A 21,444-nucleotide genomic window follows, 5' to 3' on the forward strand; every position below is an offset into this window, starting at 1 on the left:
TAAGTATTTGAATGTATAAAAGGAAAGGGAGCACACTCCGTCGTAGCAACACAACTATAGGATAAACTTGAAAAATATGTGTATACATGTATAACCACGACAGAATAGGGGCGAACTTTAAATTTATAGACGGCTATCAATTGTCAGTTTTGTCTACACTTTGCGTAAATTAATAACATTTTTGAAAGGGACCCCGGGCACTCTCTCCTGGACCTACCACTAGTACTAATGTAACGACTTTTAGTTGTTTTGTTGATCATTCCAATGATCCACGTAAACCAGTCTTTAGAATATGTAAAATTTGTATGAGGTATTAATGTCCATGATACATGTAAGAAATCTTAAGTAGCAGTCTTTATAAAGATGAAATTTGAGATAACATTTATATATATTGTACATGAAATTAGCACTATGCAAGAGTAATCGTTCTTGGTTTGGTTTGATTTGGTTGATTTTAGTGGTAGGTTAAAGGGTAGTTTTCCTAAAAGTATAGATCTAAGTACAGACAAAAAAAATATTGTCACACGAAAATACAACATATGTAGACCAACAAAGCATCGTTTGTTCCTTGGGTGCTTCTACACCACGAATAACTTTACCATAGGCAGTGTCTGAATTTTATATGGACTGGTTCTTAAATGAAATGTTTTGAAACAGAATGCGACTAATTCGTCAAGAATCTAACGTTGGCGTCTTTGACTCCCTAGTTGAGAATTTCATGAGATACAGACTAAATTCTGATAAACGTCGAAATGATTAGGATTTTTTTTACACGTAAAACATGTATGTCTACAAAAGGTACATCTGATATACATGTACATATACAGCGGCAAAATATCAATGACATTGTGTGTAATTGTTTTATTATTGTATGATACGTAATAATTACACAAGAAAAGACATGACACTGTAATTAAAACAAATGCATTTATTACATAGCCAAGAAATCACAAACGATTAATAGCAATTAATAATCATAAATACATCTCTAATACACATGTCCATATATTTTTTCACACTGTATATTTTCAATAAGATTAAAAGTTTCCGAATGGATTTAATTTATCCATTCCGAGTCTAATTAAAAAATATTTCACTTCCTGCTGCTAATAAATTTGAATAAAATGAAACCTCATTTTGTGTGGGAAAGCGTCATTCATTACCTAAACCCAGCTGACCCGGTGTATAAACAAAGGTGTTTTTTTCATGTACATTTCCAAAGTTTATCACCCATCAATCACGGTAATTAGTTGTCAATCATTAAGGGGTATAAATTAGACGTTATTATCAATATTTGGTCACTTGGACAGTAACAGGCATTCGGATATCTTCCCTCAGCAGGTGAGTAGACAAATACAAAATCTTATTATTTTAGAAGTTTTTTTTTAATGTTTTAACTTGGTTTCCTTCATTTAATTAAAATTATATTTTATTTCTTATGCAGAAAAATTATGAGTTTTTTTAGGAACTATAATAATAATATACATGTCATTTACGCTTCTTAATCTTCGAATTTTGATAAAAACAACAACAAATTGATAATATTATTGAAAAAAGTAATTAGAAAAAAAAACATATTAAATACTGTTGAGCACATACACACTGTTTCATTAATCCTAAAAGTGCATGCATTTTCGCAAAATGTTTTAGCAGTAAAAAAAAACATGATGTTAAATACAGCCAGGAATTTACACCAAAGACTATGCATGATGATACATCAGGTATTAATTTTTTTTAATTTTATTTCAGCTGATTCTGATCGAATCCAAGTCCGTTCACCAAAATGTATCTCAAAGCTTTGATAGTTCTGTTGTTTGCTATCGTTTGTGTTTCTGCACAGTATCGATACTTATACGATGCTCCTGACAGTCCATATGATTCACCATACGACACCCCAGATACACCGGATTATCCCGACTACTACTATCCCAGTACCTTTAGACGTCCAGCCGTCAGACAAGTTTACAGACCAAGATTTGTCCGCAGGCGAGTCTTTCGCAGATTTTTGGGTTGATTTTGGAATTTTTGAAACGATTTAGTAAGCTCTACAACGATTGTGTAATTTGTGTCACTGACAAGAAATCCTGGATTAACTTGTTGCAATGTTTAAAGGCGTAAAGTTCAAAATGTCCTTAATTTTGACCCCGCGTAGGAATACTGTGATAATGGGACAATAATGATAAACAGTGCATGGATATATCATATGGATGCTTTGTGCTAATATTAGCGTTAGAAATATTTTGGTGGAATAAATAAATTTCCATGTTATTTTATTTTTAATCAGTTTGCCTTAAAGATAGCTCCGTTGTGATTAGTACTCTAGTCTACATATCCTTATGCCTGTCGTTATTTTTCCTACCTTGGGATAAATGCTTAAAAATCCCACAAGTACATGCATTTATTTCCTTCTAAAATGTCTCGTACTTCTTCTGTGGTATGCTAGAATAATCAAAGGTCTTTTGTAGAAATGCTTGTTTAAGGAAAATTGGTTTCAAAACTTGCGTTCATGACCTTAAAAAAATTTAAAAAATGGTCGTTTAAAGATGTTCTTATGTTAAGCACAGTGTATTATTGTCAATTATGTGTTTAAAACAGTCAGACACATTTATCCATGTTACTTTCTCTGTATCAAGTCAGCCTCAACCTCTTAAATTGACATGTTTTGGTTGTAACGAGATAGTTTAAGAAGACGACGAGTCCATAAAAATGAATGAAATGCATGAAATGTATGTACTAAGTATTGTTTGTGGTCAAATATGTCATGAAAATGAACGAAAAGACCGGAAAACCGACAACAGAGTTTTCGGCGGTCCCGTAATTGCATCTACACGTGCTTTACATGTTCTAAAAACTGACAAAAATTCCAGGCTTAATATATATAACATTTCGAATGTTTTTTTCTTCTTCTCCTTCTATAGCTGTTGACACATCAAACAAACCTTTTTTCAACATACACTATTTCAATGAAATTACTAGTAAATAAGATGTTAAAAACAATAATTTCTGTATAAACAATATTGTGTAAGATAATTGTGAAAAACAAATATGCGAGAAATTAAAGAGGGATTTACTATATTTTTCTCTAGCAGAAAGCGAGTAAGTGAGCAATAGTCCTTTTTCATATTCCAAACTTTTTTGCTTTATTTTAAATCTTAAACAAAGGGAACTGACTCTCAAACTTGACAAACTGGTTTACTGACCGATCGAAGAAATGGACAGCAGTAGACTTCAAATTCGAATATTTGATATTTTGGAGCTGCGTTAAGTACTTTGTTAATTTAAAAGTAATATTGGTACTTTTGGAAGTAAAAATAGTTTTAGTTTCAAAGAAAAGTGTTAACTTTTCTTCCCTTTCCCAAATAAGACCGCCAACCAGATTGTCGCGTGTTGGTTGGTTACATATGCACGTCCGTTTGGAAAACTTTCTAAATTTGCTTGCACTCCGTAAGTGCGAAAAATGACTATTGACTTCCATCTAATTATTGACAAAGCATATGCAAAGACCTCATATTTGAACTCGTTCGGAACTTTTTCGTGCATGCATACAATGTATCTTCAGCGTTCCTCCAAACCAATCTCCTCTCCATATTTAATGTTTCACCACTTCTAGACTTTCCAAGTTTACCTCTCAAAAGCTTTCAAATAGCGAATATATTTTCTGCGCAGGGGATAGTTGCGATCCGCGTTTTTGAATAGACTGTGCGGTTCCAATATACACAATGATCCTACAGGAAAGCAATATGGTATCGTTTATAACAAAGAAACATTATAAATAGTAGTCTTTGTAAGAATCATGCAAGATCTGAAAAATGTGCTACACCCCCCCCCCCCAAAAAAAAAAAAAAGGCTACACATTTTTATTTAATGTAATTAAGTTGTTTTATGGGTGTATATTATGAAATATGTAATTATTCATTCCAATCTATCTAATCTTAGGAGATAATCAACAATGAAAAATCAAATAAATTGTATTGTATTTGAGTGTCAGTGACAGAGTTAATCTCCCTAAATTTTGAAATCTACAGTGCATTTATAATTTTTATCTCCTAATAATATAGGTTATATGAAAAACCAAATGTTGATATCTATTTACTTTGGCAATTCTAACAAAATATCAAAAATAAAAATATGTAGGCTTTTCATCCATGAATCAGATTTTGCATGATTCTTAGCTGGAGTGCTACATAACATTGTAACATCTAACTTTATACTTTTTATCATACTTCAGTATACTTTTTCGTTACAAAATCTATGTGAATAGTTTTACTTCGCCTCGGGACGTAGTTGTACCATAGAGAAAATAAACTTACTACCCTCCTCATACCCAGTCAATAAGTATGAACTGCTTTAAAAGTACAAGTCAATGAAATAATTCCACAAGATTTTCAAATAACCTAAACGTCTCTTTTAAATGTTTACTAAAGTGTTCATCTTGACACACATGTAATTGTACTTAGTTGCCGAGAATACTGCTAATTTACTGTATTTCAATGATATTTTATCAAATGTTAAAGATTTCTTTTAATATTAGTGAAATAACACATATTATTTATAGATATGATTCACACTGAGGCTGACATTATCTCCATTATCACACGATGACAGTAATACAAATATCTAATTGTACATGTACTATCATAGACTTAAAATTTCAGGATATAATGTTCAGGTTTTGACAAGATTAACTTACTAATAAAAACAAAGTCCAAAACTCATTTATTTATTACACTATTGCATCGAAAGTAAACCCTCCCCGCTAATTAAGTCTCGCCCTATGGATATCAACTTTCTGTAAGTTTCGTCCTATTGATAACCTTTATGTAAATCTCGCTTTATGAATTATATCCCCGTGAGCCTAGCCATTTGGATATCAAGTTTTCGAAAGCCTCGTCTATGAATTCCCCGTGAATCTCGATACAAATTGCTTTTATTTGTGTCTGAAAGGTCTGGATAGATAAATGTAATACGTCTTAACTAATTGTTTGAATAATCTGTGCCTCTATATTGAACACACATTGCATTATCCAGAATATGTTTTTATTAACGAAAGTTCTGGATATAAGAAAAGTTTTTTTTTTAATAAAAAGTGGTAACTATACAAGAGGATGGAATAATCTGTTGAATCATGTACAGACACTCTAAACTAATCGCACACGATATACTTATCAACTGTAAACGACAAATTGGGCTATAATTGTTCAATCTCCAATCTAGGAAAGAGTAATCAAGGGAACCAAGGTTATAGGAAAGCAGGTCCTTGCTTATCATTCGTTTCAAATTCAAATCTTAAATGAAAAAACACATGAAACAAAAATACAGGAAAAACTTCACAAAAACATGAAAAACAAACTCGTTTCACACAATTTGAATATTTATTTTACCATTTAACGTGGTTCACGTGTCAAAGGCTACATTCGATTACACCAGTTCCCTGTCCTGTATTTAGTTTAAAAAAAAGCTTTCCAAACGAAAAAAAAAAAACAAAACAAAACAAAACAAAAACAAAATGTGCTCTTCTTCCTTTTCCCAATGAGACTGCAATCCACGTTGTCGTGTGTTGGTGGGTTCTGTCCCTTTGGAAAAAAATGCCGAAATGGCCTGCATTCCGTGAATATGAAAAATGGTTATTTTTAAATATTTTGTCAAATATTGTCTTGATACAATAGGCTTTTATAACTGGAATATTTAAGTTGTAGGAAGAATTTTAATAGAAATGAAATCGAGATTTCTTCACCACTAATGCAGATGAGCAATTATGTTTTAGCTTAGTTTTGAACTACGGTTTTTATGATTTACATAGATGAACAGCAAAAATGTATTTGTTTTGTCAATTTAAGCGCACCGTTTACTTGATATTAAGCAACATCTCTTCTGATTTGACATATTTCGGGGCCGATATTGTTATTAACCGAACATGACTCTTTAGATAACACGATTTTGTACAAAAGCTTGTGCAATGTATAGAAAAAAATTACACACTCTGTCTTTCAAACTTAAGTTTATTGTCTAATTTGCATAAGCACGTTCATAGAAACTACGGATAAGAAATTATTTACATGTACACATCTGCTTACATACTGACCGCATTTAAAAAGCAGCCATTTCGTATGTTATGAAAAAAATAGAATCATTAAAAAACAGTCATGTTTGCATGGAATGCCATGATGACCGCGAAGTTATTTAGCTTGAGAATCAACGGCAAACTAATTTCTGACCTTTTGCGACTTGTACACGTATATCATGTAACCCTTCTTGATAGCTTTGATTAATGATTGAAATTTTCTAAAAATACATGTACAAATTTCACGTTCTAACATTTATTTTGTCAATTTTGCTGTGTGAAACTGTCTCCATTATAATAAAAGTATTTTTTCTGGTCACGAATCTGTTTTAATTTCAAGATTCATTTTCTAACAGACTTCATTTAATTAGATTTGTCATTCAAGGTGTTGAAATCCATTATTTTTTGAGTACATGTACATGTAAATAGCAATCCGTTTTGACACCAACAATTTAAAAAAAGCTTTAAATGGTTTTTTTTAAAAGATAACATTGTAAGTACATGTACCTGGAAGCACTTTGTCGGCATGTCCAACGCCGGGGTTGTCTTGTTCTCGTATATCATCAAAATAGACTCGATCTGATTTCGCTCTATACCCCCAGATATCGTCACATTCTGATTTCAAAATTAAGAACGGAAATTCCTTGAATAATAAATAATCTAATTTATTAAGACAAATCAAAGACGCTCTTTACTTTGTTTAGATATGTAGCTACATGTATACATACGAAATAAATGTCGAAATATCCTCAGATGACTGCTCTTTTTTTGACCAGTTCAATTCAGGCCTAATCAGAGATTCTGGTCTAAACTATACGCGGAAAAGGGGAAGGGTAAAATTTCGTCAGATAAGAACTCTGAAAAATTAGGATTCCATGCAAATGTATACTTTCTTCCCGATTTTTATTCAACCACTTTACATATGCATGTACAATGTACATGTAATTACATGTCAGTTTTAATTGTCGACAATCATATATCATTTCTATATATGAAACGAGGGATTGTTATGGCCAAAAGTAACAACTGGCGGCAAAGAATTATTTTATTCTCAATTATACAAAAACAAACAAACAAACAAACAAACGAACAAACGAACAAACAAAAATAGTTCTCATGGACTTCTTGGTTCATATGTTTGAATTATTTGGCGCTTTTCTAGTATTCGTCCGACTGAAGCCCGGTTTAAGAAGTGGAGGAGTCTATATATTAAAAAAAAGGTTATAAGGGCAATACGTCATTTTCATGAGCGTTGCTCAGTATTTGGTTGTATATATTTGTTGCAGCGGAGGCAAGTATTTATTTCAAATTTAAGTGCAAATTAACATATATCAAAGACAAACATTCAAGTTACGGATTAAAATTAGATTAGATGGATTATTTTTGAATATTGAATCTCCTACGTACTTGATTTTTGGTTCTAATGCTGCCGAATGTCAGCCTTTTTAATTTACAAATTTACATTGTATCACAAAACAAAGAGCTGACTTTGAGTTTCCGAATGTTAATTTTCCATCCCTAGACAGTGATATTCCTGATGCACCCCCTCGGCATTTACATTTTACAGATAATCCAACAGTTCTGACCTTATACTGGATACGAAAACGTCACAAAAAAAACCTGTTCTAATCAAGTTTCATTTCATTTTCCAGCAAATATTATTCTACTAGTATTTCTAAATTATTTAATTATTAACAAATACTTTAACCAATATGAAAAAAACTTAAAATTACAATAGAATGCACTAAATGCAATATATGAAAATAGCGGTGTAAAATATTTTATGAGTGTCAAAAACTTTTCGACTCTGTATATACAACAGCCACATAAACTAATTAAAAAGACAAGTTGCAATTTTTTTTTAATCTTGCTGTTATTCCATTTCTTGCAAATACAATGCATTTTTCAGTTATTTAAAGCGGGATGAATACATTGATTTCACATATTAGATATGATAATCTCTTTGTTTAACTGACAGTATTCATATTCGTTTGGGGCGGGTTTTGGTTTTCCAATGGATATTTTGACAGCATTGTCGCTGTAAATAATACTAACTTCGAAAACTATGTTCAAGATATCTACAAAACAAAAAACAAAAAAAAACAAAAAAAGAAAAGAAAAGAAAAAAAGTTGACAAAGTCTAAATATAGTCTTAATATAATAGTACTCGTACTCCTTTCTTAACTTTTTAAAATATAGATATTACACTAAAACATGGTAGCCTTCAGACAAAAATATGACAAAAGACATGATTTTAATTTTCCTATTATTAATCTTCCATTCCTAGATGTGTTATTCCTGAAGCACCCTTCTATGGTATTTTCCTTTCACGACTGGTCCGACTTACTTGTATTTTCCTAATAGAAAAAGCGTTTGCGACAGGGATATCGACATCACAAACTTCTTAAGCATTTACTTGTCTTAGTAAAAATTTTGGTTTTAAGAAGCTGAAGTATGCGTGTAAAACTTCAAGTTGTCTGAAAACAATAAGTTGGATTCCAAAGCACGTAACAGTTAAGGGTGTATGTAAACATTCCTTTACTGTCCTTCTGGTATATAACCAATGAAGAATACCGCAAATACATTTCTTCATACATTGTACTCAGTAATTAGTAAGGAGATATGGATTTCAAAATATTGAATATATCGTATTGTCAAAAATTGAACTCTCGACTTCCCTCACTTCATGCGCGACGCTATTAGACGCTATCATGTGCACTGTAACGTCAACATCGACCCGGTCGTTGCTAAAAACCAAAACATAAAAAAATAATAAAAACAAAATTACCACCAATATTAATATTGAAAATTTTCGGAATGCCGTATACGTGTTGTGATCTCTCAGCATCAATCAAAATTTATGGAACTTTGAATTTTACATATCTGAATTAAAATGTAGATATTGATTTTGTTCAAAATCGTTTTTAAACATGGAAGAAAGTTTTATTGCATTTTGTTGGTATATTGTTAGCCCATCACGCACAAATGGGCTACTAATGGGATTTTGTTGGTAATCAAACTGAAGTACTTAAAACTGTTATAAAAGCCATGTACATGCATCCCTCGAGTGATAGGCATTTGTTTTGAATTGGCTGCGTTACTATCGCTTTTAAGATCCGCTAGTTTTATATCAATGTCTCCGTTGGTAACAAAATATTTTTAGATGGACACTTTCGTGTCGTGAGCTTTAATCCCATGTTTTCTTGTGAATGAAAAAAAAATGTATTGTTACCCGTATATAAGAAATACAAAATCATATGAAATTGATTACCCCGAGAGGACAGGTCGCCATTTATACTGAAAAATGTTGGTTGATTACATATAAAGTCACCATTTATGACCAAAATGCGCACCGCCTATCAAAATGTATTGATTTTCCTTTTAACTTGCCAAGACACGATGTCAGATTGTAAAGAAGACGATGTCCGAAGAAAGCTCCAATTTTGGACTCTTTCCCTGTAATGCCGGTCCAAAAACCTTTTTGAATAGTCTTCTGTTATCATCTGTGCAATCATAAGCTTGACAAGACGGCATGTTTTGGTAATAATAAAACAGAATCGTAGAAATATCTACGGAATATTCTTTGTTTACATACTAACATCCGTACTTTTATCAGTACCAAAGTGACTTAGTGACGCAACGAGCTAATCGGAAGCTATCGGTAAAATTCAATAATGATCTTCCTTCAGATAAAGTGTTCTGCATGATGGCTATCCTCATATATTTCAAAGATGTCGAATTTTGCATAGCCTTGTGCATTGTACAAAAGTGCACTTTGCATTAAAGGTTATTTATTTTTGTTTACATGGGCATGATTTTTTTTATTAGAGCCTAACTTAATGCAAAGGTGGTCTTTTACTTACACAAATATGTAAGAGTAATCAAGGGAACCAAGGTTATAGCGGTAATCAAAAGAATGCAATCCAGGGACAAAGTCCAGACATGGAAAACTGATATACATAACAAAGAACATAAAGTAACTAAAATCATACATACAAAGTAACAAAAGCAAATGAGCAACTCGGACTCCACTAAAAACTGGGAACATGGACAAAATGCACCGGTAGGGTAATCGTCCTCTGCTTTTCTAGTGATGACTTCAATCTTGTGGCAACATAACCCTGTTCTAGAAGCCTATTTGTTAGAGTTCTAGCGCGATACAAAAAGTCTGCGTAGTTTCGGCAAGCTCTGGCATAACGTATGAGTTGTGATATGAACACTCCATACGCAGGTACTGAAGGGATGTTGCCACAGGTGAAAAGAAAGTTAACAATTCTGAATAGAAAGTCATCACGTTTGTCGTAAATTTTGGTCAATAGTTTTCCTTTACCATCGATTTCTAAGTGTAGGACAAGATATGAGGCTGACCTTACAGTGTTGAGTATCCTTTATCTCAAGTTCTTTGGAGTAGATGCGATGTATCAAATCCCCGAAATTAGGATTGTAAGATAATACGTCATCTATATAACGGAAACTGAGATTAAAGGATCTAGCCAAACGACATTCTTTCTTTCCGAACAAAACAGCTATAAAGTCAGCCTCATAAGAGTAAAGTAATAGGTCAGCAAGTAAAGGAGCACAATTTGTTCCCATTGGAATGCCGACCGTTTGTTGAAAAACACGTCAACCACACTGGATGAACATGTTGATTAAAAATTCCAGCATTTTGTAAACATCTTCCTCTGTATATTTGGATGATGATTTGGAAAATATCTGATGTACGGAATAAGTAACAGAGTTTCTGTATAAAATGTTTTCGCCACAACCTGTATTGCATGTTTTGTATAATCGAAAATACTATGAAAACCGTATCGGGCCCAGACTTGTTATTTACTTGTTTGATCATTTGATGAGAAAGGGTCTGGAATGATGCCATTGAAGACGGACATACCTGTGAGAAGTCAAAGCTTAAGTCTTAAGATTGTGGTCCAGTGGCGGCTCTGATGGAAAATTAGGGTGTGGATACAAGGGTGCAGCGACGGTTTTTATCTAAACCAAGGTCTCTGACTTCACCCTACCGGTGCACTTGGTCCATGCTCCCAGGTTTTAGTTGGCAAAACTTATTTCTGATAAAAAAAGAAAAGTGGAGATACAAATGGACAGACTGTCAGACAGACAGAGTAATTCCAGTATATTCACCATACTTTGTGATTGCTGGCGTATACAAAGATAATTTTTCTTTACAGGATGGATCATTAACTTAGGTCAGCTGTCAAATATTTAGGTTTATATGATTATTAACGAAAGAATCACAATCATAAATGTCTGCAACAGCACTACATCGCTTTCATTAAGCCTCTTCTGGACAGTAATTACACTGACCGATTTTGTTTTGTATTGTAAGACAATGGCAATATGCAAAATGTACAAACTACTTCCGGATTTCTAAAAATCGAACAATCTGGAAATCAGTCTCAGGGCATTGTAATTTAGTTGATGTTTCAAGCGTTCCGCGATATGCTATATGTACTACTGGACTACTGACACCACTTGAAGGTTTAGATCTTTGCATATGAAAAATTAAATTCCTGATTTCTGATTTAAAATTCATAAAATTGTCGAGCACGAGATTGTAATGGTTTCCCTAAAGGTGAACCTCATCCGTTCTACCAGTTGTCCCGTTTTTGTATCTTCATTTTGGCTTTTTACTCTTTAGAAATAATTTATCAATAATTTTCAATAGTTTATTATCGACTTTGTAATCAAGAAGCAACCATTCGATTGTGTATGGCAGCACTAAAAAGTAATTTGTCTATCCACATTTGATTTAAAAAACAAGGTTTGGCCAGTGTAATCCTGTCTTCATCCTTATCCATCCCGTACATATAAGTAATTACTCAGTAATTTGTGCTTTTGAAGATGCTATTTTCACTGCCTTGCAATTCTCATATTGATTTTGAAACCTAAATATCATTTCAATCAGGTTTTTTCACTGTTAAAAAATAAAATAAATTACTTCCAAGAAAACAAATGATATTTACCACGTGCTAACTCTATACAATACAAGACTTCAATACATCAATACTTCAGTTAGGCGACCGCAAATCTGCCATCATATAGTTCAACAGTAGATATCATCTTCCCGTAGCGAAAACTAGGATCGCAGTACATCGGACTCAAATGTAACCATGGTAACCCAAAGTTTACTTCTTTCATTCATATATTTGTCACTGAAGGGTGAATGTAATCTTAATGACTATAAAAAAAAAAGCTTTCTTTTCAACTTCAACTATGTCAGACTCAAATGTAACCATGGTAACCCAAAGTTTACCTCTTTCATTAATATCTTTGTTACTGAAGGGTGAATGTAATCTTAATGACTATAAAAGAAAAAAAAAAGCTTTCCTTTCAACTTCAACTATGTCACTGGACATTAAATTTACATCTACTCTGGTTTAGTACATGTAGGACCACTCTGGTTTAGTACATGTAGGACCGTTAGACAACATTGATAAAGATTAAAAGTTGCATCAATAGCGAAGTCTTGACCAATAAAAAACGTCTGTTATATCATAATACTGATATATACGTCAGTTCCAAGATATGTATATTCATATTAATTATGATTTTCAATTAACCACATGGATGTTACTAAATACAGAAAGAGCGTAGGTGCAACCTGAATTTTTTATGTATAATACAAATAGAGTCACATCAAATTTCGATTTTATTGCCGAATATGTCAGCAGAACAAGGAAAATTGAAAACGTTCATTGTGGAAAAATATAAATCATGAAATGATGTAACAATCAATTGGTATATATCTATTAAGTGATTAATATCAAATGTCGTTTCGAAGAAAAAAAAATATGATTTCAATTTCCCCTTCTAAGTCTTTTATTGGGATAAAGTGACAATAGTTTAGTTGAGACTAATTTTACCTTGTATGCTAATTAATTATATTTTTTCTTAAAAACGTCAGGAAAAACGAAGTTCTTGTAATTGAATAATTGAATGAAGAATTAGATTTACAATCTGGCCATGAAAGTCTTTAGGCGTAGGCAGTTCCATGGGATATTTAATTAAAGGTAAGATATTAATTTAATCCAATACATCATCTCTTATTTATTGTCTCGAATGAAAAAAAATATCCAGGGAGTTAGGAATATCCATATTATTTTTGTCCCATACAGAATCTCAAATGCATTGTCTCTACTGAAAAATGATTCAAGGACAAGGGATAGTTTACTACGATAGCAGATACAAATAAATAGTTATGTTCAGAAGAAAAAGTAAGACTTCCCTTGATGAATTGATGAACATCTGGTAAACTACTATATTTAGTCTAAGATGGAGATATACAAATTACAAACTGGGTATTTGAATGAATGTATGTACGAAAATTTGAAAAACCTTCTCAATTGTCCAGCTAACTACCTTAAGAATCGTCATTTGATCAATTTACATGAAGACATACTGTATTCCCTGAGCATCGTTATTGTATGCCGTATAATCAAATCAACACACAGTAGAAGCTCTCAATCCTTCGATTTTCTCGGGGCTAGGCGTTTTTAAATCATGGTCCTGGTAAGAAATAATTTTGCAAAGCATCTGGAGTTACTTTTGCAAGCGTGGCAATATATGTCCTTTTCACCAAATAAAATTGTCCACGACTAAATGCAGCTTTGGTATTTTCTCTTTAGTTGATATCTAACTCAAGGAAGTAGATCTAGGCTAAGGGACAAAAATCTTACAAATTATTGGAACGTTTATATTCACTATTTTACATCAATCTCATGTAAGCATCTAAGTAACTTGGACTGATTTCATTCTGTTTCAAAGGAAAGATTGATAGGCTTTGGTGAAATTGAATAATATGATACAAACATATCACTGATTTAAAGAGTTAAGTCCCTTACCCTCGGTCTACCTCCTCGAGATAGATCACACCTATTACACCGATAGTCATCTCATTTGAGGCATGCTAATAGTTTGTATCAGAATATATACTTTTGACATACAAATAGTATTATTATTTTTTTTCAAAGTTAAATGCGATTAATAACACATAATTTCAAAATAACATAATTTATTCTGAAAAATTCCTTTCAAAGGGAGATAATTTGAACCTAAACTTAGTACTTGAATGTGCAAGATATTTGTTGGTAAATGTTGCCAAAAACATGATTCAACAATCTGGCGACCCTTATTAAAAAAAAAAGAGATTGTAAAAAACATGTCAGAAAAGTGCTCGGAACCATTTAAAAAAAAAAGAAATTAAAAGATCGGATTTGTTTATACATGAAATCTGAATATCGTGTTGGAGTTAGTGCAGGCAGTGTTGCCATAGATGTCAGAGAAGAGGAGTTCGTATCCCGCTGAGGGAACGACCAAATTTGCATTGCAAATGTGCAACCTTGCATTTATTCTAGAGTTTGGGTATAGCATTGATTTGATTTTATATATATATATAACGTCTCAGAATGTGACGACTCTATTCGCTACATTGCTCCATCGGATCAAATTGATACAGGGAAGATATGTTAACGTATAGAAAGGTTTGAAAAATTCCCAACGATTTGTTGTGACATGCATCATTAATTTGATCCTCTATCCTACATAATAACATCTAAATGAACTGTCCCGTACTACCATACATCGTGTACTAAGTTACAGCCCTAGATTAATCTTACGAGGAGGAATGACCCGGCCAGGAATTTTCCAAACCTTTCTATACGTTTACATATCTTCCCTGTATCAATTTGATCCGATGGAGCAGTGTAGCGAATAGAGTCGTCACATTCTTAGACGTTGTATATATATATATATACACACTTACGTAGTCTTAATAAATCTACAAGCATATTCTATCACCAATTCTAATTAACATTTCAAAGTATGCTGATAACAAAAACAAATACTTAGTAGACTAGAAAATCTGTAGGGTTAAACTTTCATGTATGAGCAACATTAAGCATTCTTATTACATCTAAAAAAGTTAAAAAAGATTGTATATTTTCATGTATTGTACCTGCATACTGTGGGAGACACAATGACGAGAAGAGAACACTTGAAAGCAAAGATGCGGAAGAAAATTCCTCATTTTCGAATCTGAACGCAAGTCCCCATATTTCACAAGGATCTTAAGCGTTTTATCTCTGTTTAATATACCATTGAAGACTGAAATTCCGTCTTAAAAAAAGAGTATTCAAGGGAACCAAGGTTCTAGCGGAAATAACACCATCAATGGACAAAGACCAGACAATGAATCAATATTATATACACACTTTCTTCACATAAAAAAATTATGGTAAGATAACTCAAATAAAACACATAATTTAGTGTACTGAAAGAACTAACCATGTCTGCACAGCCGTAAAGGGCTACCTATGACCATGAGCACTTGTGGATTACTTGTTCCGAAAAAAAACAAAAACAAAAACAAAAAACAAAAACAAAAACAACAAAAAAAGCAAGATAAGTGATCTGACATACTTGGTGACGTTTACAGGAATGAATGTTTAAATAAAATGAGATGTTGGAAAGAAAGCACATTGCATAGAGTTTTACCCTTTTTATGAAATTTTGCAGTATTCCAAATTCAAAAATACGTAAAACACAGAGGCTTCATTCCTTGCATTGCATATGATAGAACCTCTCGGTGATGGATTTGGCTTCCTCTTTCGATAGATTTGGTTATGAGTACGTCTTGTATACAACTAATATATTGATTATGATCTTCATACATGTTTGATTTTAATGCTGCTGATGAGAGGTGGAACACGTGTACAGCATATAGAAATTTAGAATATATAAAACTGGTATTTTTTAGTATTTGAATAGTTTGTTATGAATGTAAAAGGTTGTGCGGTCATTTTCCACGAGTATAAAGATTTTTAGTGGTTAAATCCACAGACAAAAATAAGACTCTCCCCAGAAGAAAACAAAAAACAAAATAAAAACAAAAAAAAAAGCAAAACAAAAAACAAAAAACAAACAACAAAATAAAAACCAGACCTGTAATGTGAAACTCACCATGAGACTTCAAAATTCAGTTGTATTAAAAAGGTGCAATAAATAATAAATATGTATTTTTAATACATATGTCACTATAATAAATAATATATTTACTTACTTAGTTACTTACGTACAACTTATAAGGTAAGACGTCAGTTTTTATGTAGCCCTTACGTCTCCAAATAAGAGTGCTTTTTGGCGTTGTGGTGTAATTTAAATCCTTGCACGAAAAATGATTGATAAAGGCGGAAGTAATTATTTGCAATTAATATAATCCTGTTTTGAAAAAAGATAAATCAAAGAAATAGAAAAATGCTAAATAAATTCCATGCATTACGTAAAACTCCTAATTACTTGATAGCTTTGGTATTTTTTCAAAAGTCTTTTCCGCCATAGAACATATATTGTATTACAATACAAAAGTTAGTAGTAAGTACAACTAAATGATAATAAAAAGTAGTTAATATATTCGGATTCTGAACATCGATCCATTGTAGAGGTATGTCTGTAGTATTTTTAAGCTGTTCATTATTTAAAAAAAATACATATACACTTTGAATAGAATCTATTTGCAGGGTCATTAGTATTTAGGAACTAATTTAAAGACAGGTACAAAAGCTTACGAACAAAGATTAAAAAAAGCATAAAAAAGCGTTAGTTTGTCGAAGGACTTAATTTGAAAACTTCTATAGAATATATGTAAGCATCTTTTTCCTTTTTTATTTAACTTAATTTTCGTGGTTTTGATGATCAGATTTACAATTGGAAGATTTTCTTGATGTTTTCAGGTGAGGCATGCATATTTCGTCGCCAATTTATCGTGCTTCAATCACACCGAAAAACAATGAAATTTGGTTCCCATGAACAATTGCCTGTTTTAATCACGATATTATATTAAAGCATACAAACAATCAATACTGTTCACCACTTATTCTTAATTCGTTGATTTAAACGACAACTTTTCAATTATAATAGGCAAAATTATACAAATATTTTACTTATTTTGCAGGACGTAAACTTCTACTGAAAGGGATGGAAATCTGTATTCCCATTTGTTTGCCATGGTTTCTGGCATGCTCTGGCGTTTTTGTGCTGTGGAATATTGTGAAAGCTGACGATGAGGGACCAAAGCGAGTCTCAAATAGACCAACGAAGCATACTCTTATATTTCCGGATATAGAACACCCAGAAGATTATATGAAAGAGACGGTAGATGTCGAAAGTGGTGTGTTAGATAAAACTCCAGATAATGTAAAGCTATTCTGGACACGAAAACAGATATTTGTTAATAATCTCATAGTTGAACGTGCAAAAGCCTTTTTAATTGACACCGATAACAACAACGTAAGATCAACACGTTTTAACAATGACTACCCGAAAGTTCAACTAAAGCCACTATTAAGCAATATATATCATAATCGAATAAACCACCAAATCCCTATGAATAAATTTCCTTTACATGGTATGAACCGGGATATCCAACAACGGTTACTATGGATGGATCCAGATAGGTTTCAATATAACAGTACACCAGGTAAACTATCACTATGGCAACAACAAGGTAGAGAAAAAAGAAATGCATTGTTTGCAAATGCTCCATATAGAGCCTTGCATACCAAAATGAGAGATAGACGAAATAGAATAACCTTAAGATCAGATTATTTAATACCTAAATTACACAATAGATGGAATAGTCGTATTGTTCATATACAACGTCAACATCCTTGGTCAGCAGATCATGGGAATAGACAAGTGAGACTCGGAACGTTTCACAATAACAAATTATTAAATCGTTTTATTACAATTGCACCTCAAACAACTAGGATATTCAACAGGCGAATCAGTAGAGTAGGATTAATGCAATTTTTACTTGATTCTTTGATGTCTAGAGTAAATCCCGGCAATCGTTTTATTCCAGATAACAGATTGAATAATCGACTCATCTCAAGCGAAGCACCAACACACAAGTCTCCAACAGTAGATACCCCAGACAAACCAAACATACACGACTTCGTTGGCAATGGATTTACACTAACTGCTGCCGCAATGAAACTCATTACAGGCAAGGATCCTGTAAGATTCTTTCCAGCAAATGAAATTTAGAAAGTGTTATATTATACTTACACACGCTATATGCTAGCAACTGTTTATTCACATCACATTCAAAATGTCTCGGTGTACGGGTAAATAAAACAACTCATCAATATCCCTAGCATTGTCATTTAAAAATTGCAAATTGTTTGATGTTTCTTATTAATGCTGTGTGTATAGGGAGGTTTCTGTTTAGTTGTCGACACAGTCAACGGAACAACACCTACAACATGCTTCAAGTAAAAATGACAAAAATAAATCAAAGTTTTTAATGATATAATTTGCACAAAGACGTATAAGAAGTGATACACAACATGTTAACATAAAATAAATTTAAAATATATATATATGTTTCTTTAAAAAATAATGTAGGACACTAATAATATACAAATATCCATAAAACTTTATAACAATTATGGCTATAATTCACAGGCTTTAGAAACTTACATCTTGTCAAACGGTATTGTTTGTCCATTACTATCATACGGAAAAACTGCGTGCTTTTTGCTAATTTGCAGATTTCATTATATGGTTAAACAATGAAATCAAATTTACAGCGAAGTGTAGTACATTTCAAGGAAGTTCTATTATATTCTCCTAAAATGACAGGTAGCTCTAATCTCCATCCCGTGATACTTATGGTACTTATAGTAAAACAAATCACTTTCAAAAATGTCACCCCAAAGTTTGCGGGAGACGCTGACATTGATGCTGATAAGAAAAATAATTATCATGTTTACTTGTTAAGAATTGTATTTGTTAAGAGGGCGTCCACGCAAAAACCAGGCAGTGAGTGGCATGACAACTTTTGTTTTCAAAAATATTTCATCTATTTCATATCGCAAATGCATTCTTTCTCAAAGTTGAATGTTGGTTTTTGATTAATTGCAACGGTGACAGAAAAAAACGATGTACACAGTTTGGCTGCTTTCGTAACGAATTGAAAACCCTTTTCTGAGTCATTCATTGTCGGTTAAAAAAAAACATTGTACTATTTGAAATATATATGATATAAACATTTCGTGGGAAAACAAAATTCTATTGGATAAATGTGCCATCCATATCATAGGGACTATCTGGTGTCTACATGGACAGTCTCTTAAATGAAACTGTATTAATGTTATAATTAAAACGAACACAATGAAGTTTTTATGAGGTATATATTGTTTTTGATAAATAATACGGTGCCTAGGGGATGAGAATGATGAAATAACAAAATTAACACTTACAAAGAAACACGAGTAAATAAGCCAACCGGACTAATAAACCTGGTGTACCGTTACGGTATGGTAAACATCAGAATGGGGGTGCAAACAGCAGGACGTAAGGTCAAAAGAAAAAAAAAATATTGCATTTCAGTTCTTACGAACTTTCATATTTTTAAACATGCAAATTGTTGGATGTATCTTTTTAATGCTGTGTGTACAGGGAGGTTTCTATTTAGTTGTCGACACAGTCAATGCAATTACACCAACAACATGGTTCAAGTAAAAATGGTCGAATTGAAATCACAATAACGACAACCCTTAATGTTTTCACCTCCTCTTTTAGATTGATGTTTCATTTGCGTGTAAGAGCTTTTACCATAGAACCGTAGCACATTTCTAATGACGCATGCTAGCACTTGAATCTAAAATGAAATACAACCACTCAACAAAACATCGAAAGTGATAAATTCTATCCTGTAATTATATTTGACATCTTTCTTTTATTCATTTGTTCCAGGATTGTGAACGCTTTTTCGGTTAATTTCATTTTGTCTTTCTAAAATAAATCCGGTTATTTTGGGCGCGGCTGATATAAATAGAAATGAGAATCATCGAATCATGCAACATTATTTATACGTATAATTTAATGAGATAAGCAAAGTGTAACTCTACGCATAGTAAATATTTAATAATGACAACATCTTAGAATGACCATTAAATCAGTTTGTCAAAATGTATAAATCCAATGGTTACAGAAGTTTTTTAATATTATACTTACACTTCATATTTTTAACACCTTAAGCAGCGAATGACAAACTTTAATGTTTTCACTTCATCATTTAGATTGTCATTTTGATAAAAGATATCCATTGTATAAAAGGAGTAGATTAAAAACCAAGGTAAAAGGAAAATTTAAATATTTCTTCATAAATGTTTAATAATTCAAATTCAACATAAAGCTTACTGGTAGTGCATAACAAAGACAGACTAATAAGGTTTGACATGAGTCGACATCGAAGATCTAGGATTTCTTTCTTGTGCACGAATGGAGATAAACGAAACGAATTCAAAATGACGAAATTTCTCTCGAGTGAATTAAATCACCACGTGTCACTCGGCATGTGGTTATTATATATATAGCTTCCAAAAAAACTCTGCATTTGATCGGCAATCTGCCTAATTTCAATGATTATAACGTATTATTCCAACTACTGTCACTGTTTTTCATTATCCGATTGGTTGATAGTGCAATGAATTAAAGTGCACTGCTGTCTTCATCTTGCGTTTAAAATAAAATAAAATAACGCACCAAAATTGAGGAATATTTTTTTCTTAAATACACAATACATGACATATGCATCCTAAAAAAATCATTTTGACATCGCTATCAGAATGGTACACAGTTATCAGAAAATTAACTTATTTATGACATGGAAAAAACGCTTAGAATTTTGAGATTATTAATTAAAAAAGAAATATTGCAAACGAAAAATTTCTAGGGCAACCATTCTTATCTTTTGAATTGTTTTGTCACATTTCTTCCACATTTATATTTGCAAACGAAAAAAGACAAGAAAACTTGGTGCAGAAAGGTTATTTATTGGACAGTTGTAGGCGTTGATATTAGTATGAAAATGACAATGTGTTTCTGTTATTATCAAATACATGCATATCTGACACAACAAGGCTAATGACAAAGCATATTATTGACATAATAGATGGGTACAATAATTTATCAATATTATAATTAGAACGTTAATTATGCTGACGCATGTATGTTTAGCACAATTGGCAAAAAGATGACCGTTGGCATTATTTGGATATTCGTTGGGATTCTTGTATTTGTGCCTGTTTCAAAGTTTGAAAGAAGACAGTCTAATTTGTTATGGCTAGCAGGAGGCATACCCGCGATTTTATAAAATGTTGCTTTACACATATTGTGTTTCTGTAAGAAGGAAACCCTAAACACGCCCTAAGAATATTGATATTGTGTTACGAATTAAAAAAAAATATATATATATGCATGTTTGTTACTTCAACCGAATTTTATTTAGAAGTTATTACTTGGGGAAGGTGTTTTTTGTTGTTTTGTTTGTTTTTGCTACAGAACGCAACAAAAACTCCCCA

The 21,444-nt window shown here is 32.3% G+C and overlaps 1 long non-coding RNA gene across 1 annotated transcript; it reads left to right on the forward strand.

The window, feature by feature from the left end:
• Positions 1-1,252: 1,252 nt before the first annotated feature.
• LOC148603628 (uncharacterized) lies at positions 1,253-2,268 on the forward strand. The gene is made up of 2 exons (XR_015916622.1): positions 1,253-1,341; positions 1,750-2,268. It is a non-coding gene; the product is annotated as an uncharacterized LOC148603628 (long non-coding RNA).
• Positions 2,269-21,444: the final 19,176 nt, after the last annotated feature.

The sequence above is a fragment of the Perna viridis genome, chromosome 11 (genome assembly GCF_037379345.1).
Source record: "Perna viridis isolate PV_CMFRI_1.1 ecotype Kerala chromosome 11, ASM3737934v1, whole genome shotgun sequence".
Lineage (NCBI taxonomy): Eukaryota > Metazoa > Mollusca > Bivalvia > Mytilida > Mytilidae > Perna > Perna viridis.